Below are 27,192 nucleotides of genomic sequence, written 5' to 3' on the forward strand. Positions count from 1 at the left end.
GATCCACATTTTGGAAATGTGCTTTTTGTATTTCTACTCTTAGGGTGATACTCTTAGCTCATTGGTGTTGACTTAAAGTGTATAAGACAGCTGGGGTTTTCAGTTAGGAGGTGATGTATCATTGAACAAGAGTAACTGAATATTTTTACTCCAACGGGAAATTAGAAATAATCACATATAGAGCCCCCAATCACTAAGCTTTCATCTCATTTCATAACAACAAAACACTATCTTGATTTAAATCTGTATCAAGAGGAGGCATCTGCTTACTATAAATATAATGACAAAAAAAGTTTATTTCTCTTTTATATCTACCCCCATTCCATCTTCATGAATTCCCTGAGGATCATGGTATAAAATACCATCCATAGGCTGATTAAGTCACAACTTTCTGTGTCCAGCCCAGTTCTCTCTTCAGAACTCTGACTTTGTTTAGACAGCCCAATTTAATCTCTCTTCTTGGATTTAACCCCCAAAACTGGGCTCTTGGTTTTCTCTCCAGAACTGCAGGCATCCATCGCAGTTAATGACACCTCATCTTTCCTTTTGATCAGGCCAAACCCTGGAGCCATCCTTCAGTGTTTTCTTCACATTCCATATCCAATCCATCAGGAAATTCTACTGACCTTACTTCAACATTCAAGTACCTTTTAATACCTTACTGCTACCCTCTGACTGAAGCTGCTATCACCTGTCTCCTGGACTATTACAATAGCCTCTTACCCATTTTCATATCTGTTTTCCCTGTGTTGCTTTTCTTTCTCTCCATTGATTCTCAACAAAACATCAAGAGTAATCATTAGAAATTTAAGTTAGATTATGTCACCTTTCTTCCCAAAACCCTGAAAAGACTTCTTACTTCTTTAACAGTAAAAGCAAGTCTATGAGGCCTCATGCTCTCTGCCTCTCGCCGCTTCTTCTCTGACCTTATTTCCTACTACATTCCCCTTACTGCCTCTGACCCAAGCACCGGATCATGCCCATTCCCTGTTACCTCCCCTTCAACTTCCAATCCTTCTTACCTTGCTCTGTTTTTCCTTATTCCATAGCACCTACCATTTTTTTAAACACATGATGTAATTTACTTATTTATTATGTTTATTATTTTTGTTTTTCACTGTTAGAATGTAAGCCTTATGAGGGCAGATATCTTTCTCTGTTTTGCTTACTGATCTATCCCCTGTGCCTAAGTTAGTGCCCGGCACTTAGTAGCCAATCGGTATCTCTTAAATGACTGAAAGTTTTGTTAATGTTACCCCCATCAAACTGCTTGTTACCCCCATCAAACTGCTTGTTTGAAAGGTTGTGTCGGGAGGTAATTTTATGCCCAATCTATTTGTATAAACCAATTTCAGATTAATAGCAGGTCTTTTCTAAGTATGGAAAGATGTTGGGAATTGTTTTAAACCAACCAGAGTTCATATTTTCTAGTGGAAAACTGAAAGTGATTATTTCTTGTTCTTACTATGAGAAATGTTCACGTACAAGAACAAAAACAAGTTTTAAAATTAGTCAGATTTGAGTTCTACATATGCCTCTGGCACTTAGGAGGTGAAGGGCCTTCCACAAGACTTTGACTTTTCTGAGCCTCAATGTTGTATCTGTGATATGATTACAAAAATGTTAGCTACTTCCTAGGGGTAAAGTCTGAGTTAATAAGTGTAAAATACCTAAACCATGTGTGCCATGGAATGCAACAGAATTCTCATCTATTGCATTTAATTCAGAATGTGGCCGAATGGGTTGCTTTTGTTCAAGGACAGGGATAAGCTTGTTATTACCTTCGGCTGCTATTTGAGACATTTTGAACACATTCTCTTCTCACTAGTAGCTAAAAAAGAGATGAAAACTGTTGCAAAATGGGGGCAAGTCATTACTCAGTAAAATTACACTTGCAATGGGTGTCGAGAGCTGAGGGAGTGGAGATTTGCAGGTTTGCTGGACAGAACAGTGGTGTAGTGGTAAACTGAGAAGGTCAGGGTCACTGCTAAGTTCTCAGTCAACCAAATCTGAGGATAGGTTTGCCTTTAAAGCGAATTTTATCCCTGCAAGGAGTTTCCAAGGTGAAAAATGAATTAAAATGACAATAACACCAACCCTTTTCAGAAACTCAAAAGGGTTTTTTTTGAGTCACGTGTAACTAATGTCTATTGATAATTTGGAAATTTAGTATTATATTGCTGATATATTCAAGTAAGTTATACAATATTTTTAAGTGTTATCTTAAGATCATTTTCAGAATCGAGTATGTGTCCCACTTCTCTTCATAGTACATAGAAAAAATAGTGTTTTTTTTTCCATTTTAGAGATAAATTTTTTTTTACAAGAAGAAAGGTTAAATAATGAATCCAGTATCAATCACTCAACCAGTAATAAAAGTGGAATTAAAACACAGCTAGTTTGATTTTCTTACCAGATCTGTGTGATAATCTTACCAAATGCTATTAAAATTGTATTTCTCTTAGAAAAATGCTTACATAGGGTAGATTAAGTGGGAGAAACAGGGCAGCCTCTTTCAGCTATGCTAAACTGAATGTAAATGTTCCTAACCTACTTTAAACAATGAGGAGCAGCAGAAGCAAGCACCTCCCCTCTTTACTGACCTTTTGGGGGAAGATTTCTCTTATTTCAGTACCTTAAAAGAAATATTCATGTTGGTTGACTGTGGGAGAAATGTGAATGACAAGATAACTCATCTGGGAAAACATACAGGTCTGTAAAACTCTACACACTTCTCTAGACTTTATTCACTTGGGTGATTTCATCTGAAGGTCAGAAAAGAGTTCAAACATGCAGCTGACAGCAAAAAGTGATCAGATTGTCCTTCAGCCCTATAGCTTTGCAAACTGTTATTTTGTTGAGTCTTGGTGCTGGATGCCAACATCGAGACAGAATGCATGGAATTTTCTTCACAAAGATTTGATTGCAGCACAAGCACTGTAATCAATATGTACTCACTGCTGCCTTCTACAATATAAATAATTGATGATAACACAATGGATCAAATAACTGTCAACTTTATTGCCATAGGAGTCTTTCCCCCCACAACTTACCATACAAATTATTGCTTTATATCCTTTCATTAAATCTAGTTTTGTATTTTAGCATTATGGAAAATTCCATGCTTGAATTCCCTATAAAGTCATATTAGGCTGTCTATTAACTGCAGGGGCTTTGAGTTTGATGTTTGAGTACTTTAATTGTCACTGTAATTGATTTTACCTTTGACTTGGCATGGTGATTTCTTTGTAATTTGTTGATGATTAATGACCATCCTCTGGTTATTGCTGCTCAGCTGGCCAGAAACGAAGCAATTGGTTTGTCTTGCCTCTTTACTTTTCTCAAAAGACTTTAAAAATCAAGGGTAGCTTTGTAAAAAGGTTTTATATCTTCTGTGGTTTAATTGCTTGTAGGAAAAGACCAGAGGTCAAAATTAAGTAAATGTGGGTTAATTTTATCCTGATATCCTTAAGATACATTAATATTCAAAACTTTCTACTTATGGCATTTTGTTCAATATATTGGTTGTAGAAAAAAAGTGCTTTTGAAAATTACAGGAACATAAGATGTTTTAATCACTACAAAAATTTTCCAAATAAAAGTTCCCAAAGAAGTGATGCCATTATTACTAATGATACTATTATGATCTAAGAAATATAAAGTGTTCATCAGAGCTGCTTGCCTTAACCAGGGATTCTGACACTGAACTTCAATACATGTTGAAGTTCCTAATGGGTTGTGTTTCAAAATAATTTTTTTAATTAACATGTTTTTTAAAAAGTGGTTGTATTTTTTAACAGATAAAATAAATATTTTACATGGTAGTGGCATTTTCAAGATGAGACAATCTTTTATACTTAATATTCTATATCTGATTATCTTTGCAAATAGTATAAGACCTTAATCACTGTGAATAATGATATTTCAGAGGGAAAATGTGTTTGGGATCTCCCTTGAGATAATAGGAACATACTTTTCCCCACTCTACTTCTGCCAGGATTTAAGTTACTATGGGCAACTTATATGTAACTTAGATGATTTGAGTCTCTAAGAAGGTGAGTATAAGAAATGAAATGTGCATATTAGGCTCTATGTAGCCTCTGATCACACAAATCTTCCCTGATTCTTTTCTCTCCTCTCTCTCTCTTTTTTGTTAATCCTCACCTGAGGATATTGTTCCATTAATTTTTAGAGACTGGAAGAGAGAGGGACAGACAGAGAGAGAGAGAAACATCAATGTGAGAGAGACACATTGATTGTTTGCCTCTCCTAGTGGGGGATGGAGCCTGCAACTGAGGTATGTACGTGCCCCTGACTGGAATAGAACCTGTGACACTTCAGACTTCGGTCCGACGCTCTAACCACTGAGCAAAACCGGCTAGGGCCCAGATTCTTTTCTTTACCATTAACCTGTTTCTACAGTGGAGAATTTTATTCATTTTTTTTTTCTTAATAGAACAATCCTTTTGTTTTTCTTCTACTATCACATTTGCTAGATAAGCACATGGCTCATCTACAGTGTTTTTTTTTTTTGGGGGGGGGGACTCTAGAAGTTGTGTAACAGCAGTTTAGTGAAAAGTAGTATTTGGACTTAAGTGAATTAATCTCTCATTAGATAAATGGCTTTGTGCAGTTTATTGAAAGCATCTAGCTTTTGTTTCCTCATTTAAACAGTGACCTGTTCAGCTTTGAAAAGTAGATAGTCAGTGTAAAGCAAAACCTTGAAATTAAGTTTTGCTCACTTAAAGTAGGAAGAGACAAAATGATGTAGGTGACTATTTTTTCTGTAGGTGAAGAATTCAAGTTCTATTCACATACATTTAAAAATGGCTTTGAGTGTATCAAGGACTTGCAACTAAGAAGTGTAGCTGAATGTTGGATCAGAAACTAAGCAAACTGAACCTCTTTGATGATGCTGGATGGTGGAATCCTGATTATGAGACCCAAGCTGAGCTATGCTTTGATCAAGATGGTCTTCTTTCCTTCTTTATTTTTGTCACTTGTAGTCTTTTGTCACCATAGACTATATCCAGAATCGTGGATAATTCCTGGATGATCTCAGAATCAAGAATTAGGGTTTGCTCATTCATTCAATCACCATATTGATAAACCATTAGTACCAGGCATCATTCACAAATATATGAACACTCTGTAGCAGCAGCAGCAACAACAACAACAACAACAACAGAAAGAGAGTCTGTTGCCCTAGCTGGTTTTGCTCAGTGGATAGAGCATCAGCCTGTGGACTGAAGGGTCCCAGGTTTGATTCCAGTCAAGGGCACATGTCCAGGTTGCAGGCTCAGTCTCTAATGGGGAGCGTGCAGGAGGCAGCTGATCAATGATTCTCTCTCATCATTGATGTTTCTATCTCTCTCTCCCTCTCCCTTCTTCTCTGAAAGCAATAAAAATATACATTTTTTAAAAGAGGAGAGTCTGTTTTTTCATAAAGCTTACAGTCCAACAGGTTTACAGATATAATAGAATAATCCCTAAGTACATGTGAAATGACCACTTGGACCTGTTCGGTGAGGCAAAGGCTCACACTGTGCACTGACTCACTATGAGGGGAATTTGAACTGGTCATGAAGGTCAGAAGATACTCTTGTGAGAAATGGTGATTGAATTAAGATCTGAAGGAGTTAACTTTCTGGTGAAAAGGGAAGAGAAGCACATTATAGCCAGGGGAAAACCTGTTAAAAAACAAACCAAATATATCCATGCAAAGTCTAATGAACTGTTTGTAAAATGTTGTCTTTGTCTAAACAGCAATAGGAAGCTTGGCAAGGGTTGGGGAGGCCATATGAGAAAGCGAGGGTAACATGTTATGATAGTCACATGATGATTAGGACATAAAGTAATGGATTGGAAGGGACTTTAGTGGCTTCAGAACACTGGCTCTGTCAGTCTGGGTGAGAAAGGGTACCTTGAACAAAGCTGTAGTTGATGTACATGAGAGAAATGGATAGATTGAACATTATTTAGAAGGTAAAATGTATAGGAATTGCTGGAATTTAGAAAAGGATAGCAGGGGATCTATAATCCCTATTGGGAATGGAAAAACCAAAAAGCTCAGTCCAATATAGCAGAAACAGAAAAAGAGGACTCATGATGAGCAGGGATTGGAGGTGGGAGGAGATGAGAATGTGGTGCTAGAAATCTTCCAGACAGCTGTTCATTTAAGTATGGAACTGCTGTAATTCATGTTGGCTGAAAACTTATTTCATAAAATGGTGGTTCATTTCTTCTTCCTTTCTACTTCTCACCGCTTCATTGAAAAGAAATACGAGTAGTAACTTTTTTTCCCTTTGAAGATATTTAGTAGAAATGATCAAATTTCTTTATGTCTTTGTGAACAATGTGTATCAAATCTGAATGATTCATATTCACAATTATTTCTCAAAAAATTGATACTTATACTGTACTAGCGTTCCCGTTGCAGGAAAAATCCTGCAATAGGATTTCCTGCTGCACTCTACCCCGCCTCCCCTCCACCCTTGTCGCCCGCCCCGCCTTCTCCTCCAGCCCGCCTGCTTTTCCCTTCGCCCCGGCCCCGCCTCCGCTCCGCCCTTGTCCCCCAGCCCGCCTCCCCTCCACCCTTGTCGCCCACCCCGCCTTCTCCTCCAGCCCGCCTGCTTTTCCCTTCGCCCCGGCCCTGACTTCGCTCCTTTCTTCTCCCCCCGCCCCCCATCCCGGCTTGCTTGCTTCTTCGAAGCTTTACTCCCTTCTGCAGCTCTTGGCTTCTTTCAACACTGTCTTGATATGCAAATTAGCCGCCATCTTTGTTGGAGTGATTTGCATACTCGTCCTGATTGGCTGGTGGGCGTGGCTTAGGTGTCGCGAAGGTGCGGTCAATTTGCATATTTGTCTATTATTAGATTAGATGCTTTCTAAAAGTATGAATTTTGCATTATTTATAAATACATATGATATGTTTATTCAATGTCTAACTTTGAACATTGTTTCTTGATTCAGTTTTCTGTTCAGTTGCTCAATAAAGCCTGGATTATCAAGTAGGGTAAGGCTATAAAAACCCAACTACAAAATTTATTTTGCATAACAACAAAAGGTATATGTTTTCTTATTCTACCATCTAATACAAATAAATCAGTCTCACTTATGAAAAAAAATATGTGCACTAATAAAATATTAGCAAACTGGATTTGGAACTGTATAATAATAATCGCTTATTATTACTTTTCACAGGAACTCAATGATGATTTGACAATGAAAAATTTATCAATGATGTCTAGTATATAAATAAATTATTTTTATTTTGTTTCTCTGTCTGACTTTCCCCTTTATCACCTGACTTTTCCTTTTTTTCAGGTTACATGTTGACAATCAGTTATGTAGTACTCAGTATTTTCTCTATGTTTATATATTCCCTAGAGGCCTGGTGCATGAAATTCGTGTGCGGGTATGGTCCATAGGCCTGGCCTGCAATCAGGGCCATCTTCCCCGGCTGCCGGCAGCCAGCCCCACCCCCCTGCCGCCACCCACCCCCAGTTCCCTGTTCACCGTCGGGCAATTGGAGCCTGACGGCCACGGGGAGGGACCGAGAGGTGGTCAGTGCGCCTCATAGTGTCTGGTCGAGTTGTTGTTCTGGTTGTTCTGCCATGAAGGTCAATTTGCATATTACCCTTTCATTATATAGGAAAGAAAATGTAATATAATGGACACATATTTTTGTCATTTGTTTGCTTTGTAAATATAATATTACATTATATTCATTTCTCTGCATCTCACATTTTTTTAAAATATATTTTATTGATTTTTTACAGAGAGGAAGGGAGAGAGATAGAGAGTTAGAAACATCGATGACTGAGAAACATCGATCAGCTGCCTCTTGCACACCCCCTACTGGGGATGTGCCTGCAACCAAGGTACATGCCCTTGACCGAAATCGAACCTGGGACCTTTCAGTCCGCAGGCTGACGCTCTATTCACTGAGCCAAACCGGTTTCGGCTGCTTCTCACATTTTTCATTCATCATGTCCTATAGAAATCCCTTCAGGCAACTATGGCAACCATTATTTTAACAGTTGCATAATATTCCATGGTGGTGTTATATAAAATTTAAATGAAACTTACTCAACCTTTATTATATTGGAAATCCAACTTGTTTCCAGTTTTTGCCACTAGAACAGTGTTTAGCATGCTTGAATATATAAAGTTTGTGAGGTCTGTCAGACTTACAGATTGAAGTGATATCATTGCATCAAAATTTAAAATTCTAATAGATGCTGCCAATTGCTTTCCAAAAAAAGTCACAATTTACATTCTCACCATTAATTATTGTATATCCCTTGCACCATTACTAACATATGTTATTATGTTATATATTATCACATGTGAAAATCACTGGGATGAAAAGGAAAGGAGTGACTGATTCTGCACAGTGTGAGGAGAGATCAGAATTTTGTAGTAAAGAAAAGCTTAAGGTAGGTCTGGAAAGATAATTTTATATATTTATATATATCATTATACAATGAGGGAACATATTTAATACATAAAGAATAGTTGCTTCTATACAGAAGTTGTATACTTCTATATAGTACAGAAGGCAAGTAAGAATTAATTTTTTAAGAAAAATAAATGACCAACTAACTTTTTAGAGCTTATTCTTTTCTAATAATTAATTTGTAGGGCAGAATTTCAAATATAGGAAATATATTTTTTCCCTACAGAATTGTCTTTATTGAGATTTTAATTTTAATGTGAATTCATGTTCTATGAAAACAAACCACACAAAATTTGTGGAATTTTATAAAGTAGAAACTGGGATGTATTACTATAGCTTCACGATACCATTTGATTTGCTATCAATATAGCCCATTCCTTTTCCCCATAATTCTAAATTTTCACAAATATTGTGGTTCCTGTAGAAAAAGAATACCAGAGTTACTCCATTAAGTTCATTAAAAAATGTAATGGAATTTTAAATGGAATTTAATTTATAGATTGACTTATAGAGAATTGAGGGCTTCATAATACTGAGTCTTTCTTTCCAGGAACATGGTATATCTTTCCATTTATTAAGTTATTCTTGAGCTTTTAAGATCCGTTTAAGCCTCTTTGGGAGGATGAGATGGGAAGTGGTAGAAGGTTTGGCTTCAGCAGAATCAGATTCTTTTTCAAGCTGTGGAACTTTATAGTTTATAACATAGAGATAAGCTCATAAAGTGATATCCTGTTCCTATATGATAAGACCAGAGTGAGCACTTATCATCTAAAAACATCTTTAAGCCAAGAAGCACATTTGTTATATTCTGTTGCTGACACTTTTAGATTCACTTCACTAAACTATGAAACATTTTTCTAACTATCAAGAGTTTCTCGGATAAGTTTGAGAAAATGTTGAAAATGCATAAATTAGTTGATTGCTTATACCTTTAATAAAAGATATATGAGTGTTGGTTAGATTCCTCAATAACTTTAAAATATCAAGTCAACATTTATTATGTTTACTTCTTATTACTTTGTTTATCCAAAAGTGTATTTTTTATATAACTTTTATTAAAGAAGTAATGTTAAAAATTAAATGTTTGTTAATATTCTTTCTTATAAAATTTGTCACAAAGTTTTTTCTCTATTCCAGACAGTTTATTTATCATTGACTTACTTTGTCTAATCTGAGAGTTTTGCTTTTGTTTTATTAAAAAGTTTGTGGAATGTGGGGAGAAACCAAGATGGCGGCATAGGTAAACACCTAAACTGCTGCCTTGCACAACAATTTTAAAACTACAACTAAAAGACAAAACGAACATCATCCAGAACCACAGGAAATCTGGCTGAGTGGAAATTCTACAACTAGAAGGAAAGAGGAAAGCACATGGAGAATCAGAGGAACTGCAAAAGGCTGAGGTACGAAGACTCGCGCACGGGAGGCTGAGTGCCTGGCTGGCTTTCTCTAGTGGGAAGGAGACAAAAGCTCCTGACTGCGCTGAACCCCAGTTCCGACTGCACTGAACCCCAGTTCCGGGTGAGACCCTGGGGACCCAGACTTATACAGGGGGAATCTGGACTGTCAGGCGGAAACTCAGGGGAGCCGCGAAAGGCAGAGGTCTGGAGGTGCGCGCGTGAGTGTGTGAAGAGAGGACTAACTGCTAAGTGCGCTGCTGGCTTTCTCTACCGGGTGGGAAACGGAAGCTCCCCACTGTGCTGAACTCCAGTTCCGGGCAAGAATCTGGGAATCCAGATTCACTGGGGGAGAAACTGGACTGTCTGGCAGTGGGCAAAACTCAAGGGCAGCTTTCTCTCAGAGGTGCTTGCAGCAATTACCGAGGGACACTGAGACCCAGGGGCCTTATAGGGCAGGGCTGACAGGAAGCCAAGACTGTCTTCTCAGCCCTGAGACTCCACCCCATCCAAGCTGAGCACAGAGGCTTTTGCAATCTTGCAAGTCTTGTCTCATAAGGCTGTCTCTAGTACAGAAGTTCTCCTGGTATAGACACAGCTGATCCTCACAGCCAATTGGCCTGGAAGTCAATCCCTCCCAGTGATACCAACAACAATCAAGACTTAACTACAACAAGGCTGTACACACAGTCCACAAAGGGGTGCACCAAGAGGGTTCACCTTAGGTAACTGGGGAGGCCAAGCCACTGGACCATATAGGACACCTAACACAAAGCTACCCTACCAACTCAGGGAAGCAGCGAAAATGTGGAGACAAAGAAACAGGTCACAAATGAAAGAAATGGTGGAAAACAAATGACTGGATATAGAGTTCAAAACCATGGTTATAAGGTTTTTCAAGAATTTCCTAGAAAAGGCCAATAAATTTAACGAGACCCTCAAGGATATGAAAAAGGACCAACTAGAAATTAAACATACACTGACTGAAATAAAAAATAATATACAGCGACCCAACAGCAGACTAGAGGATCGCAAGAATCAAGTCAAAAATTTGAAATACAAAGAAGCAAAAAACACTCAACCAGAAAAGCAAAAAGAAAAAAAGAATCCAAAAATTTGAAGATAGTGTAAGAAGCCTCTGGGACAACTTCAAGCATACCAACATCAGAATAATGGGGGTGCCAGAAGAAGAGAGAGAGCAAAATACTGAAAACCTATTTGAAGAAATAATGACTGAAAACTTCCCCCACCTGGTGAAAGAAATAGGCTTACAAGTCCAGGAAATGCACAGAACCCCAAACAAAAGTAATCCAAAGAGGACCACACCAAGACACATCATAATTAAAATGCCAAGAACAAAAGACAAAGAGAGAATATTAAAAGTAGCAAGAGAAAAACAGTTAATCACCTACAAGGGAGCACCCATATGATTGTCAGCTGATTTCTCAACAGAAACTATGCAGGCCAGACGGGAGTGGCAAGAAATATTCAAAGTGATGAATAGCAAGAACCTACAACCAAGATTACTCTACCCAGCAAAGCTATCATTCAGAACTGAAGGGCAGATAAAGAGCTTCACAGATAAGAAAAAGCTAAAGGAGTTCATCACCACCAAACCAGTATTATATGAAATGATGAAGAAGAGGAAGAAGAAAAAAAGGTAAAGATAAAAATTATGAACAACAAGTACATATCTATCAACAAGTGAATCTAAAAATCAAGTGAATAAAAAATCGGATGAACAGAATAAACTGATGAATATAATAGAATCAGGGGCATAGAAAGGGAGTGGACTGACAATTCTCAGGGGAAAGGGGTGTGGGGGGTGCCGGAAGAGACTGGACAAAAATCATACACCTATGGATGAGGATAGTGGTGGGGAGGTAAGGGCAGAGGGTGGGGTGGAAACCGGGTGGAGGGGAACTATGGGGGGAAAAAAGAGGAACAATTGTAATAATCTGAACAATAAAGATTTATTAAAATAAAATAAAAAAGTTTGTGGAATGTCAAGGTCCCCAAAAGGTTATGCACTTCAAGTTTAGACCTAAAGGCCATTCAGTACTTACTTATTTAAATAAAACCCAACAACTTTATTTATCCTATTTTAAAAGTTCTATGTGAGTTTAGGTTGTATTATATCTTTTAGGGCTATCCAATATTGAATCATGTTTTTACTCAAGGAATATATTAATTTCTAAGTGATTTTCTTTTGCTGTCCAGAAGATTCTGTCAAAATCAGTTGGTTAAAAGGCCCAGCTAAAATTACACACTTTATCCTCATAGGGGCCAATGTGCTTTCCTCTACTCAGTGCCCCGAAACTCTATTTCCCATATTGATGGGTATTAGTATTTGATCTGCTTAAGTTCATTGATAGCTGCTAGATAAAGTTAACTTTGGTTTAGGCGAGTATTTTTGACTCACCACTTTTATTTTCAGGATCAGTTTCCTTTAATTTAAAAAAGTTTAATCATATGCTTGATTTTTTAAAACAAATTTGATTGTTTTTTTTTTCTACTTTTCATCTTTTATGGCTTTTTAAATTTAAACTTTGGGTAAAACTGGTTATGATTCTCTATGCATGTAATTATTCTTGAATATTGGGGAAGACTCACTTGCAAGTCCTTATTCTAGTGTGCTTTTCCTACCCAATATCCAATTCCCATTAAGAAATAATGATGTGTATCTATGGAGTGAAGGATTAACTTTACCCAAGCAGAGATCTGGCTCTTCTCCTTGGCTGCTAGGAAGTGATCTCCAGGCCTCTGGAACGTCCTGTCTAATAAGAGTATCTTTAACTGCCTGGGGACTTTGCCACAGGACAGTCTAACAATGTCCTTTGTGATGGGGTCTTTGGGGTATACCTTATCTGTTCCAACTTCCTGAGGACTAATAAAGATTACTAGCTGAGTCTCCAGGAAGAGCTCGTGACTAAAGGTCAGCCATACAGGCAGTATGTGATCAACAAAAACTCTGGACTTCAAAGGCTCAGGTGAGCTTCCCAATGGGCAGTAGCTAGAAGGAGGTAACATCATCCATGACTCCACAGGAGATGCTGACCAGAGTGTCATGTTTGTAGACCTCCCAGATTCCACCCTGCCCCTCTTCCTTTTGCCTGATTCTAATTGGTATCCTTTTATTATAATAAAACTGTCATCATAAATGTAGTACTTTCTTTAATTCTATGAGTTTTTCTAGTGAATTATCAAACTTGGGGGTGATCATGAGAATCCCCAAATTTATAGCTAGCTGGTCTGAAGTGAGGGAGGCCTTGGGGCCACACCAAATTGTGGCTAGTGTTTGAAGCGAGAGTGGTAGTTGTGTAGACTGTTTCCTTAACTGTGTAGTTTGTGTAACTCATAATAGTGTCTTAAAGTTAATTAAAGCACTATGTAACTGCAGGGTAGTACTTCATATTTATTACCTAATTATATCCATGTTAAAAAGCTCTACTTTGTTTAAGAAACATCACTGAGTAACAGCTATGTGCTAAGCACTGGCAAAGGCACCTATTTCAGCATGTTTTTCTTTTTCTGCAGCAATATTATTTTTGAACTCATGTGTTGTTTCATCTTAAAAACATATGTCTACTATACAGATAACTAGAATATGATAATATTTTAGGAAAAATAAAGTCTAAAGGAAACCAGTGTATTTGTGAGCAGTTCCAATAACTTGACCTTGGGATACCAGCTAAGTATAAAATCTGTTCAGACTAACTAGCTATAGTCTAAAATTCTCTTCTCTTGTTATTAGATGCTTTTTAGTTGGTAGTTATAGAAGACTCATTTTTGTTTTATAGAGAGATCTTGAGGAAAGATGGGAAAAAATCAATGAAACCACAACGTTCGGCAATTTAAAAGTCTATTTTAAATCGAGATAAACTGCTCTTCTATTGGAAGTTTTTCTAGGTTTCATTGTGTTCAAAAAGTTACTAGGGATTCAAATTCCTATAAGAAAGGATGGAAAGACCACAATGATTGCTGATAAATTACCCTCTATTGTGTCTGGAGGAAGTGGTTATTGTGAGACCAGATGACTGGACTCCTAGAATGCCTTTATTAATAATGATCTGGGAAAGCATTCTAACAAAATTTCAAAGGTGCTAAGTGAAGGTTTTTTTAAACACCACAAATTGGCCAAATTAAGGAGCTGGGAATCAGACCTGGGATGTAATTATTTCTAAGGGTTCAAGTGGTAATAATAATCAGAAGAGGGAATGGCAATCATGAGACCAGTTTTTGATTTCTCACAAAAATGTTTGTCTGCTTTTGTCCTACACATTCATTAGATGGCTTATATATACTTACTGAGTATTTGACTATATCCTGATCATTCTTACAGTTGCCAATAAGTCATCTATTTCACTTGGAATTGAATGCCATAGTTAATAATTTACTCATATTTAAAAAGTGATGATAGGAATTGACAATTTTGGTTTGGAGAAAAATGTTGTTGAGCAAATTCATTATCCAACTAGAGCCATTTAGCCCTTCCATCCATGAACTCTTTCATGTGGTTATTTTTTACAATAGCAAACATACATGATTTGCTACATAGCTTGCATAGAATCAATATCTGCTCTTACAGCTAACACAAATTCTGAGTGTTATAATTTTTTCATACTCCTTCTCTTTGAAAAATTTTAAGGCTTACCATCATTTTCCGGGAATAGTGTTGAGAATCATTCAAAACCATTTAGTAAATTGCTGCTTTTATACTTTCTATTCAGTGGCAGGAGTGGGGGGTGTAGCTGAAAGAGTTAATGCAGCTTCGATTGGTGTCTATTTACAACCACAGAGTGGCAAGCCCAGGGAGAATACTGCTAAGTGCCTATTTGTGGAGTCAGCTAGTAGCAGCAGGATTTCAGAAAATGACTTAATGGTTTGGTCATGTGCTTCAGTTCCATGGGTTGGGGCTATTAGAGTGAAGACAATATTCAGTGTCTCACACCTTCTGAGTGTTTGACATTATGTTATCCTTCCAACTGTGAAATGAATTCTGGGCTGTCCTTAAATCCCAGTAAGTAACTAAAACTGCTCCAATGTAAAGTAGGTAACAGAGCAGTAATTACTGCCTGCACTTTAAAATGTACCAAGCTCATTTACCCCGTGTTTTTAAAGTGATACATGAGGTGGCTAAACTGACACTAATTAGACTCAGGGGTCTTGCCATAGGATGGCATGGACAAGGACATGATTATTGCAATCACAGCTTGCTCAAAGTTAGACTCTGTAGAAGCTTAAAGACTGGGAGTAGTGGGTGTGGTACTCAAACCCCAATTTTTAGACAGAGACTTCAGGAATTTATGTCCAGACACTCTAGAGTGCTTTGGAGTAGCTCTGTGGGTGGACAACACCGAACCATCAAAAAATGTTGGCTGAGAGTGAACCCGGGCTCCTCAGACAGATCTTCCCCTGAACGGAGCTCAGGTAATTATTCCAAACATGGTAAGACAATGATGATGCTCAAGCTAGTGTGCACTGAGAATTCAAAATATATTAGACATTATTCTAAGTGTTTGACAGGTATGAACATATAGAGTAATCACAACTCGTTTAGTCCTTGGGAAACATGTAATACCTTAATCAATAAAGAAAAAAAAAGATACTACAAAAAAATAAGCCCTTGAAATGGGTTCTATTATTATTTCTATGTTACAGATGAGGAGAGTGAGGCAAAGAGTGATAAGTTATCCAAGGTCACATAGTGGGTACACTGGGATTCAGACTCATGCCATCTGACAGTAGTGTCTCCACTCTCAATCACCACTCCATGATGATTTAGAAATTTTGACATATTTGGCCCCTTATTTCTATAGCTTAATTATATTTAGGAAATCTCAAGACTTTACTTTGATAAGCAAACTTAAGACAGAAAAATAATTTTGTGCTGGCACCTTAAGAGGAATGACACCTTGTGATATGCTTGACTTCAAGACATCTCAGAAAGGCCATCAAGTTGAGAATTTATATTTTATGGGTCATAGCTGTTAGAGATGGAGTGGTCTGTGTAGACATCTGAAGCAGAAATCTGGTTTCTTTCAGTGATGGTTTGAAGAAGCTTCTTGAAACTGAATATGCAGGATATTTTTATAAGTACATATTTCTGGGTTGAATACTTATTGTTTTAGCCAGTTTCTCAAAGGGTTCTGTGACCCATAATCTAATTGTCTTTACACAAGTTTCCTTTCTTTCATTTTCTCAATGCCAGAGTTTTTTCCCATCGTGTGCTCATCCATTTTCATTTTCACCCCCTCCCCCTTCTTCCTACTTCTGCCTCTAACCCATCCGGACATCCAGACATAGGAAAGTCAATCCTAACTCTAACCCTAACCCTAACCAACACAGGGTCAGTCATCTCTGAAATGAACTTATTATTCTCTTAGTATATATACAAAAGGACCCAAGACGCAACTGAAGTAATGACCTGAAAGAGCTTGGCTGTCTCAAGACCATGTGCCCCTAATTATTTTTCACTCTGCTGACTCTCCTTGGTATATCATGGTTGCTCTGTCTTCCGGAGCCTGAAACTCAGAAGGTTTGCCCTTTTTCAGAGGTTACACGGCAAAGTCTGGTTATAAAGTCTCATGGCTTTTAATCTATTTGCAACTTAGCCTTTCTCTCATATGTGCTGTTCTCCCCTCCCCTTTCAAGACAGATACAAAAACCAAAAATGTACTGGGTAGGGAAAATCCAAACTAGGGAACATCTTCTAGTTTCCTAAATTCTTACTTAAAACTCTAACTGAATATGCTCATCAAGTTTGTATAGGTCAGATGCCTCCATTTGTTTTTTGTGATTCATTCATTTTTTTTTTATTTCATTCAATGACCTGACATTATGCTAGATGCTAATGACATAGTAGTAAGTAAGTAATAAATAAGTAGTAAGTAAGACAGACCATGCTTTTGCCTCACAAACTTTAGTTCAAAACCAAACTTTCTTTAGGCTCTCAGAACCCTAATTCCAAAATTTTGGGTAGTTAAATAAATTCCGTGCTCCCGAAGTGAGCAAAATATTTTAGTTCACTTCTGAACAGGGCCATTCATAACTTTGCACTGTTATGCTCTGTAGCCTATAGCAAATTACCTAATATCTTGGTTTCTTATGAACTGATGAGTATGTCTGATAGAGATAACAGTAATGCAGTGTGATTTTAATGACCAGGTAGGGTCCTAAAATGTATATAGTGTTGAACAAGTTCCAGGTAGTAAGTGGATCATTTGAAGTCTCATTTCCATCTGGCTGCTTATACAAATATTTAACTTGCTTTTTGTCCTCTTTATGTATATTTCCTCTGTGGTTGCAGGCATCCCCGATGCCATTATCTGCTGTTTGACTTGAAAATTGAGCCTGTCTCTTTGAAATATGTTGCGTAGTTTAAAAGTGTAAGCAAACTCTGACATTAAAATCAACTTAAGTAGAAACAAACAGATGAATACAGATGGGGTACTTTTCCCGCTTTTCTCCTGGCTCGCTTCCCCCGACTGCCCTTTGGCTGGATGTGCATCTTTGACAGAACCATAATTCAGCATGTGTTCAGACACTACAGATTCAGCAGCGAGCACTTAAATGGTACTGTAAGTGATATCTTAACAACTTCTGTTAGGCTTAAAAATGAATCCTTATAGAGACGAATATATTGCACTATTTTTAAAAAAGATGAATGGCAAAAAATAGCCTGACTTTAATGGAGTGCTCTTCCCATAATAGCTAGAATTTGTGATTCAGCAGCATACCCACAAAATAGTTTCTGCTGTAGTAGTACGACAGTTTAAGGAAACCTCTTGTCTGTTGGCCTCAATGAATTAGAATGTATGTTTAATTAACATAAAAAATAGGGTTCCAGGAGGAAAATTACACATTGCACATTTCCGGGAGAGTTTCAGAATCTATGGCAGATATGTTTCTGGATATTGCTTCTCCTGTGATTATTTTCAATGTATTGAATACAGCTGTGGGTTCTGATTGCTGCAAAGAAAGATAGGGCCTGGGACAAATGTTTGCAATGGTTGGCAAATAAGGGCAAGGGTTTCCTTAGTCTAGTTAGGAAATCACCATTTGACAGAATACAGTGGTTCTTGTCTGCTACAACAGCCTTAATTGCATTGGGAAGCTTGAAGTCATGAAAATATGTAAGAACTTGCAACTGTAGGCTTTGAGAATAAGGTGGATCATTTCTCAGGGTTCTCAAGGATAGACTGTTAAGATCTGATCATGTAGGCCATTTTCCTTTAATAGAGGGTTGGCATAATCTTTGGCTAAGTCTATGTGCATGGGGAGATGCTAATAAAAGACTACTTTCGTTTGCCTTCATCTTCATCTATCTCTTCAATGGTTTTATGTTGATTTCCAAGAAACTATTCTCCTAAGGGGAAACTGAGGCAACAGTATTCTGAAGTTATATTATTGTCCTCTTTCAGCCTTGAGCTTCTAAACAGGCCTATGCAGTTTTGTTCCAAGCTTATCATACTTACCTGCTTGGATAAAGGAACAAACTTCTGTGCATTCCTGAGGTGTGTAGAGCAAATGCAGGATCGGTGAGGGAGAAGACAGTGAGTGGGGGAGGAGGCCAGGCCTGATGAACTGCACCTGGTCTCCATTCTTCAGGTACGAAGTGGACACGAGTAAGTAACTAGAGCAGTGGTAAGTAACTAGAAGTGGACACAAATAAGTAACTAGAGCAGTGGTAAGTAACAAGTAAGTAACACAAGTAAGTAACTAGACACAAGTAAGTAACTAGAGTCAGAATACTTAGAACTCCCTGAATAATATGAAAACTAGAAAGACTAACCCAGGATTATAGAAAATCGAGAGCACATAATAACAATAGAAAGACCTCAGAAATATTAAGAACACAATTGATTTCTATAAGCAGTTTAATTCAATGACTTCAAAGTGGTGTCCTGCCAATTGTGTGTGAATTGCAAAGGGTTTATACTCAGGGAATTTCTACAATAGGAAAATATGGAAAATATATATTTTGCCTTCACATGTTTTTATTGATTTTTTTTTTTAGTATTATTTTTTAATACCCACCTAAGGATATGTTTTTATTGAGAGAGAAAGAAAGAGAGAGAAAGAGAGAGAGAGAGAGAGAGAGAGAGAGAGAGAGCAGTGTGAGAAAGAAACATCAATTATTGCCTCCTGTACATACCCTGATCAGGGATGGAACCCACAACCTAGGTATTGTGCCCCGACTAGGGAACAAACCTGCAACCTTTTTGGTGCAAGGGTCAATGCTCTCAACCAACTGAGCCAACCGGCTAGGGCAGGAAACGATTTTTTGTTAAACCTATATAAGTCAACAGCATTTATTGAGCACTCATCGTACACAGACCATATCCTTCACTACATTTTGTCTGGGAAACTGAACATGAAGGTTTCTGGGAAGAGACGCAGTTTCGAGTTTGCTAGCATCAGGGACCTCATTAGGAAGCAACCTCACTGATTCTGTGGTTCAGCTTCAAGGTTCCAAAGTTTGTGTCAGAATGAATGAGGTTTCTTTACTTCTTGTTACTTGAGCTTTCGTGTTTTGAAGCTAAGTAATAAATCATATCTGATTGAAGCAGCTGCATTTTAGCAGTGGTTTCTTCTCCCCAACAAAGGCTCAATCTCCACAGGAATTTTTCTTTAATATGGAGTAACTGCATCAAATTCAGATCATGCTTATAACCAGATTTTGGGATTTAGGACAGAACTGTTTCGGCAATCTTTATCTGTCACGACATATATGTGACCTTTTCTGAAAAGCTTTAGTTGATCAATTCAAATTTCCCTTCCCTCTCCCTGTCCTGTAGGTCCTTCCCCTACCTCTCCCCTCCCATCTTTGCTTCCCACCAACCCCTGTGCTGTGGACTAGAGCACATAGTCTCTGGAGACAAGGTGTTTATCACATTCAATGGGTGTCTACCATCGCCAGGAGAGTAGAGGAGAGTGGTCACAACAAGAATAATAATGAAGGCTTTTCTATCATGAAGGGAAAAAAATACACCCAGCACCATGCAATTTACTTGAGTCATGTACAACTAGGCCGTTTGATGTTTAAAAGCCACAGTAGGCCTGCTTTAATCTCTACACATGTAGGTTTAGCTGCAGTTCTTAGCAGAGCATGAGTTCAAAGGGGAGAAATGCAATACCCAACAACAATAACAAAATCCAATACATGCTTACAGGGTCTTAGCAGCCCAGAAGCACTAAACAGATTGTTTTACATGGAGATTCAGACTGGGAGCAGCCCATTACAGAAATATCCAAGATAGGCAGAAACATGCTGTTTTGATGCAGCAAATTTTTGGTTTGAAACATGGAATAAAACATTATGGAAATTACAGTCACCTTCATTGATTAACATGGCAAATCCACTGTGATGTGGCAAGCACACACCACACGTATCTTTAGGTCTCATCCATTTTGAATTCCAAATGTGAACGTGGTCGGTCATTCTGGAGGTATGCGCACTCTGTATTTGCTCATATAATTTTGTAAAGTGCTTCTTTTTTCCTGATAGGATTTTGAAATTGAGCTTTATCTCTGCAATATTGTCCACAATCAATTGTGCACTATAGTATTCTCAGCTTCCCAATATCTCTCTTTCCATTCCAAATTGCCAAATCAGCAGGTTGAAAGTATTGGTTAATTGCAGCAGCTGGTTCATTAATGGCTTTTGGGTTAATTTGTTTGGAAACAATTCATGAGGGAATGAATTATTGTTCTCCATTTTTAAATATTCAAATGCCATTGTGTCTCAGCTGCATTAGCGAGTTTTTTTTTAAAATATATTTTACTGATTTTTTAAATTTATTTTCTTTTACAGAGAGGAAGGGAGAAGGATAGAGAGTTAGAAACATCAATGAGAGAGAAACATTGATCAGCTGCCTCCTGCACACTCCCTACTGGGTATGTGCCTGCAACCAAGGCACATGCCCTTGACCGGAATTGAACCATGATTCTGCAGGCCAACGCTCTATCCACTGAGCCAAATCAGTTAGGGCTGCATTAGTGAGTTTTGAGGAATTAAGATATCATTTAATTTCAGGTACCAAATATCAGGATGGTTTTCGTCTAGAATAGTTTTAGATGATGAGATTTACCACTCAATAAAATTTATGCCTTTGGGGAATTTGTATTCTCCTATACTACTAGAGGCCTGTTGCACGAAGATTCATGTAATAGGCCTTCCTTCCCTTGGCTGCCAGCACTGGTTTTCCTCTGGCACCTGGAACCCAGGCCTTCGCTCTGGCTACCGCCTTCCGTCTTCGCTCTAGCCAAAGCCTTCAGTCTTCGCTCTGGCCAGAGCACCGCTCCTGTAGCTCCCTCTGCCCCCTGCCCTCCCCTTCATAGCAGGCATCCCACCCCACCCAGCCGCTCCACACCTGCATGTGTGCTGCCCAGAGGCCCAGAGCAGCTGGGGGGCGGGCAGGGCCACTGACATATTTATCGGGTTAATTTGCATAGTCACTCCTGATTGGTTGGTGGGCATTGTGAAGTGATGGTCAATTTGCATATTTCTCTTTTATTAGTGTAGATAAGTTTATCTATATTGCTGTTTTAGAGGTAACATGAATGCAAAATTAGGTTAGTATTTTGGGTAGATTCAGAGATGTTTTTGTTTGTTTGTTTTTTATACAACTGGAGAGCAGTTTTTAGTAATTTTATTATTTTATTAAGTAGCCACTCTGTAGGTTTCAGAATATGTAGTCATGTGTGTCTGCTTATTCACTCCTGGGCACAGACTATGTGAATGAGGACATCTGCAGAGTTAGCCAATAAAGGCACGAGGCATTTATTTTCAAATCCCATAGATCAGTGGTCGGCAAACTGTGGCTCTCAAGCCATGTGTGGCTCTTTGGCCCCTTGAGTGTGGCTCTTCCACAAAATACCATGTGCGGGCATGCACGTACAGTGCGATTGAAACTTCGTGGCCCATGTGCAGAAGTTGGTTTTCGGCTCTCAAAAGAAATTTCAATCATTGTACTGTTGATATTTGGCTCTGTTGACTAGTGAGTTTGCTGACCACTGCCATAGATGAATGGAAAAAAAAGCTTCTTTGTTTGAAAAACTACCATTCACACAATTATAAATTTGATTACTTTACCTGGACAGCTTACATTGAAAGAAAGAAAGAAAGAAAGAAAGAAAGAAAGAAAGAAAGAAAGAAAGAAAAAATAAAAAATTTTTCTTTTTCCTTTTTTTATTATTTATCTTTTCAGCTTAAAGTTTATTTTGGTGTCCATTTTCAGAAAATTTTTTTTAGATCTAATATATCAAGAAAGGTAGCATTGGTTTATGCATAAATCCAGACCTTAGATCAGAAAATTGGACTTGAGGATTTATCAGCCCTGGAACCTTGGACAAATCTTTTTTGTTGTTGTTGTTGTTGTTGTTGTTAATCCTCACCTGAGGATATTTTTTCCATTGCTCTTCAGAGAGAGTAGAAGGGAGGACAGGAAGGGGAGAGAGAGAGAAATAACACATCTACTGGTTGCCTCCCACATGTGCTGCCCAGTCCCAGGGTGAGGAGCGAAACCACAACCAAGGTACAGTGCCCTTGTCCGGGAATCAAACCTGCAACCCTTCAGTGTGCAAGCTGAGGCTCTAACCACTGAGAAACACCATCCAGGGCTTGGGAAAATTTTTTCATCTTTCTAGACCTTGGTTTACTCATGGACCAAAAGGAAACAAGAGCTCATTTACCATAGCATCACTGTAAAAATCAAAAGTATAGTGTAAATGAAAGATATTTTTTTTTATATTCTCTGTGGCATGTCATTTCACATGTGAGGATCTTAAAAGTTGCTACAGTTATATAAATGTTTTATACTGATTGATCTCATTCCAGTTTACATTTTGATCCATGGGGTATGGATTTCTGATTAGGGCTTTTATAACTTGTCACTATTAAATAAATGCAAGAGAAAGGACACTATAAGGATATCTAATAACATTTATATATTCACTTATAAACTCATTCATTCATTGATATTTATTATGTTCCTACAATATGGAAGGTACTTAAAGTGTAAAAATAAAGATGATAAAGTTATTGCCTTTGTGTAAAGACTGGTATCAAAGTGAGTAGTTGTGATGTCATAGGTGTTATAGTATAGGCACGTAACAAATACCTACAGCCAGGTAGGGTCTTAGGAGGAGAAAGATGACAACTCTGTCTGGGTGGAGGAGTGAGGTGAGGTGGTGAATACGGGAGTGCAGAGCAGGCTCTCCTAGGGTTCTTGTTCTCTAGCAGCCCCTGGTCTGAATTTTAACAACAACAAAAAAATGCTTCAATAAAGATTTGTACAGAAAGAAGAAGACATGTACATGTACAGATATGTACTTTGGGAGCACAGAGGAGTGAATGAGTATATGGGGAAGGTGGAAAGGCTCCACTGTGGGGAAAAAAAATAGCTCCAGTAATACTTTAATAGAGTTCCTAGTCTCTCTCAGGCTTGCACCAAGCACTTTACATATATTAGCTAATTCCATTATGGTAGGCAGTATTGCCTGCTGGTTAAGAATGCATCTTTTAAAAACCCTACAAACCTAGATATTTATCCTAGTTTCTCAGAACTTACCAGCTGCATTATTTAAGATTCTTAGCCTCTAAACCTTTTCATCTGTGCAGGAGGGATAAGCATACTGCCTCTTTGAAAAGTTGGCAAGCACATAGTAAACCCTCACTATATAGTGCATTATATAATTGTTCTTGTTGGAGCAATAATGGCAGTAAGAGAAGCAGTGGCATAGAAGGAGTGGTAGTAGGGCAAAAATGAGGTCAGTATCATCAGTCCCTTTTTAAATGCAGGGAAATCAAGTCTTAGAAAGCTCAGTTGAGGAACTTAGGCAAAGCTAGTAATGACAGAGCCATGATAAGGACCCAGTGTTATCTTACTCCAAAGTTCAAGATATTAAACACTGAGAGAAGTTAACATAGAGCTGATTTCTGAAGGAGTAGTAATATGTCAAAAGAAATGAAGATGAGTACTTTTTGAAGGCCCAGCATGACATACCATGCCAATTGGAGAAAGAGTATCCATATTTTAGATACTTGTCGACATCATTGCAAATCAGAGCCAAAATGGGAACTTAAAAATGAACAGTTTGATGTACACAAACTGTTAATTGAGCAAGTTCTTTCAATGTCTTATGCTCTGACTCAGCTCTGGCTGCTGTTAAAATACCGCACACTGGGTGGTTTAAACAACAGACATTTATTTCTCATCATTCTGGAGGCTGGGAAATCCAGTATCAAGGTGTTGGCAATATAAGTTTCATTCTGAAGGTCTCTCCTCTTGGCTAGTAGTTGGCTGCCATCTTGCTGTGTGCTCATATAATCTCTTCCTTGTGCACACAAATAAGGAACTATCAGATCAGGGCCTCACCCTTATGACCTCATTTAAGTTTAATTGCTTCTTTAGAGGACCTATCTGCATATACAGCCACATGAAGAGTTAGGGTTTCAACATATGAATTTTGAGGAGACACATTCAGTCCAACACAAAGAATTAGGTCATGCATTTCTAGTTTTATAACCAGCACTAGTCCAAAGCAGATGTAAAAAGGGATTTGTATGTGTGTTTGCATGTATGTGTTTTTCAGCACGTGTTTCTTGATGAAGCTGTTTGTTGTGTTCAGTGTCCTTGTTTTCTCCCTTCTCCCTTCAATTCAGAGGCCATCATTTTGGGCGTGATACACCTCACTTAGTATGTTATGGAGCAAATCTTTCATGTCGATGTAGATGTCAGTCCCTACCTCAGGCTTCACAAAACTCTGGTAGCAATAGTTCTTCCCCTCTTGCAGGATTCCGCATTCCAACACCTTGGGGCTTCGTCATGCAGAGCAATAGAAGGTTTCAGGGCAATGGAGGTTTTGTGGGATAAGCCTGGGCTTTGTGTCAATAAATCTATGTTCAAGTCCTGGGCAGGTGACTCCCTTTCTCATTACCTCAGTTTTCTTATTTAGAAAATGAGATGTTATCTACCTAGTGAGTTGATATGGTCATAGAAAACAAAAGGTAATTATCATTACAAATTGTGATACTCAAAAATAATATTTTTTTCATGCCAAAAGGGCTGAGGGACCTGGAGTTTGATACAAAAACTTTCTGTTTTGGAAGGTTGTGTGTGTGTGTATGTGTGTGTGTGTGTGTGTGTGTGTGTGTGTGTGTGTGTGTGTGTGTTATGCTAGCTTGCTGAATTTTTTACCTCCTCCTCCTTTTCCAGAGAAGATAGCAGCCTGTCCAGTATGCCTTCACTCAGAGACCTTGTCATCTAAGGAAGGTCCAGGTCTGTGATCCAGGTGGCCAGCTTTGACCTGCCTTCACTTATGAGGATCCTGCCAGCTTTTTGCTAGGGCTCAGCTTTTGTTTTCCACATTTCCCCCCTTACATATAACCGACATACCCAATTAATGACACAGAATACCTGGCACTGAGCATGTCCTCTGACCATTCTCCTCAAGCTATGCCTTTGTTCTTTTTCTCTGACTTGTGCTGCTGACAGATGCTCATGGTCAGACTGGAGTTGGGCTATCATCTCTGTAACTTTGTGCTGAATTTTTCTACCTTGCCCATGTTTGCCCCATGTTCTACTCTCTTCCTTACCACTGTATAATCTCTATTTTATTCCCTCCATGCTATAAGGCCAACACCCTGCAGTGGAGTGTAAAAACCTCTCCTGGGAGCCAGTGTCTGCCATTGCCATCATTGTTGGGGGGAAAACAGCATCCACTCTAATGTGAAAACCCACAGGAAAGTGATTATAAATATGTAAAAAAGTAGAAAATGGACCTCAGGACCATTTTCTTTAAAATTATTTTACTTTAATATGTATATGCAGGAAGGTAAACCAAAAACAAATGAAATCTAATGGTTGATTATATCTTAATAACTCAAGCTGTTATGCAGTAAACACCAATACTATTAGGAATATTTCAATATCACCTTGTGCTGAGCTGGTTAATGCAGCAATACTCCAAGGTGCTGAAAGAGACATTGATTGCTTTGGGTGAGGAGGGAATTGTCCCTATTTAACTGCATTATATAGAGTTCATGTGTGTGATTGGCATACACACAGTTACTCCTGTATTAATGTGTGTGTTGAGTCCTAAACAAACAAGCAAATAGTGTCCTGGCTGGGAAATGCAAAGATAAATAAGATACAGAAAATTCATCTCAAGGATGTTACATAGAGTTTAGTCTGAGAGATTTTATTTTACAAAGCATAGAAAGTGATGTGCCCCCCCCCCCCCCCACACACACACACACACACACACTCACAAGTGAGGAATGCTACAGGATTTTGCAGACTAATACAGTTTGGATCATTTCTATCTGAGAGTATCATTTCTAAAACTTAGGGACTTAAAAACAGCAAACATTCATTTGCAATTTGAGGAGGGCTCAACAGGAATGGCTTGTTTTTGTTTCAAGTGATGCTGTCTAGGGTTGCTTGACTTGGGTAGGAGGATCCTATGGTTGGATTGGCTGGCCTTTCTCTCTAGCCCTTCACAGTCTCTAATTCTTCAGAGCTTCTCCTCACTCATGGCCTCTCTATCTAGAAGGGCAATCAGATTTATTTACATGTTTGTTGCATTCAAAGGAGATGATTATGGGAACTGACAGGCTTAGTAAGGCCTAGACTCAGACCTGGCAAAGTTTCACTTCTGCCACATTCTATTGGTTAAAACAAATCACAAGAGTAGGCCTTATTCAAAAGGAATGAGACTATCGTGTGTGTACAAGTAGAGGAAGACTTGTTGGTGGCCATCTTTGGAAACAATCTACTACACTTGCCTTGATACCATTTGTAGAATTGGGGCATATGGAAATGTGAAGAAAGAATATGCTTGGTAGAAAAAATAATAGGCTAAGAAAAGGGAAAAAATATGAAAGACAGTTGTTGAATTTGTTTAGAACTCAAACTCTGAAGGTAGTTTGAGGTTAGACTCTGTAAAGTGGACTGGTGGATAGCTGGGAAATCACTCAGTGTTCTCATGGACTTCATGCACCCTTATGCCCATTCCTGGTATGTATTTGTTTTAGATTTGCTCAAAGTCCCTACTAAAGTAATGTGATACATCTATTTATTCTCAATAAAATTTTTGTTAATGGAAAAATAATTCATATACATTGTCAAAAACTCATTAGAACAAAGGGTGTATGGTGAAAATAAGTTTCATTTCCAGATCTTTAAACCCTATTCATAGCAGTCACTATGAACAATTTCTTAATAATCTTTCCAAAGATAAATTTATGCATTGCCAAGAGATAGATATATCTCTATCTCTATCTCCATCTCTATCTCTATCTCTATCTCTATCTCTATCTCTATCTCT

The sequence above is a fragment of the Eptesicus fuscus genome, chromosome 10 (assembly GCF_027574615.1).
Source record: "Eptesicus fuscus isolate TK198812 chromosome 10, DD_ASM_mEF_20220401, whole genome shotgun sequence".
Lineage (NCBI taxonomy): Eukaryota > Metazoa > Chordata > Mammalia > Chiroptera > Vespertilionidae > Eptesicus > Eptesicus fuscus.